General features: G+C 32.6%; 1 long non-coding RNA gene across 1 annotated transcript; it reads right to left on the bottom strand.

Annotated features, from left to right (window-relative positions):
- Nucleotides 1–313: 313 nt before the first annotated feature.
- Nucleotides 314–796, bottom strand: LOC124232575 (uncharacterized). Its single transcript, XR_006886887.1, has 3 exons — nt 715–796; nt 479–546; nt 314–401 (listed from the first exon to the last, which is right to left on the bottom strand). It is a non-coding gene; the product is annotated as an uncharacterized LOC124232575 (long non-coding RNA).
- Between the last annotated feature and the right edge of the window lie 435 nt (nt 797–1,231).

Here is a 1,231-nt window from a genome sequence, read left to right as displayed (position 1 = left end):
AAATCACCAAATTCCAAGATTACTTTAAGTTTTAAATGTAGATTGGAAAAAAAAACCCAAATCCTCTTTCGTTACTGGTTAGGAAAGGCCTCAACTCCTACAACCATTACATCTAAATTTTAGGAGATGACAGCCATAACATAACAGGAAGAAAGACCCCCGAATTTTTCCTATATTTTAACTAGTAATCTCATGCTACCGATAAGAATAAACTACCAATTTAGAGATGTTTTTCCCTATTTAGTTAACAGTTCTTATGAAACCAAACATCCAGCAGCTGAATTAAATTTTGCTTTGGCCCATAGAGTACATTAGCAGGGTTTACCAATACTCACCAAATGGGACACCTTGACAGATCCTTCACAATTAGAGGGTTCACCTTTCTCTCTACTTTCCAAAATCTAGACAGAAAAGGCAACTTGTAGAAAAATTAGTGTCTTCTTAATTGGAAAGACCAAGTAGAGAGAGAATTACCCACCATCCTAAAAATGGTATGAGAACGACTGCTCCTTTGATTCATCTTTGTGATTTCATAGTGTCTGTTCTCTGTAAAAATGAGTCATATTTCAGTGGCATATATTAAAATCCAAAGAAAAACATTAACTTTTACTGTAGCTTAAAAGTGAAAAGTGTGATTTGAAGCCTAAATACATTCAAGTGAATAGTTTTTACTATTCTACAAGTGTTTTGAGGAAATACAGCATAAAGTCTTACTTTCTCCCTTTGTGATCCACTTCAAAGCCATTTCTGGTGTATAAACAACTTCTTCTGTGAGATCAGCCACATATACATTCCTCTGAAACAAGGTTAATGATGGGAAGAGTAGAGAAATAGAAGTCACTTAAAAGTGTGCATCTCAAGAGAAGGTGCAAACTATTACAGAATTAATTTGTAGAAGTTAAAAGTAGAAAATGGAGAATATTACTCTGTATAAAAATAAGAAGTAAATCTATGATATTTACAATTTATATCCTATACCAAAGCACACCAAATTCTAACCTGATACTTCCATCTTGTTCTTTTGAGGCCCTTACACAAAAATATTACAACTGTCAATATTTCAAAATGATACACATCACTTAAAAGATGATCTCATAAACGTTTAAGAAAGAAAACAAAAAACAAATCACAGAAACAGGAGACATTTTAAAAAATAATGGAAAGTAAAGGTTAATGTTCATGAACTATAATCCCAATAAGTAACTGTATTGTTTGAGCCACTGTTACTCAC

The sequence above is a fragment of the Equus quagga genome, unplaced genomic scaffold (genome assembly GCF_021613505.1).
Source record: "Equus quagga isolate Etosha38 unplaced genomic scaffold, UCLA_HA_Equagga_1.0 HiC_scaffold_7948_RagTag, whole genome shotgun sequence".
NCBI lineage: Eukaryota > Metazoa > Chordata > Mammalia > Perissodactyla > Equidae > Equus > Equus quagga.
The sequence above is the reverse complement of the archived record's forward strand: the minus strand, read 5'-3'. Positions and strand labels throughout refer to the sequence as shown.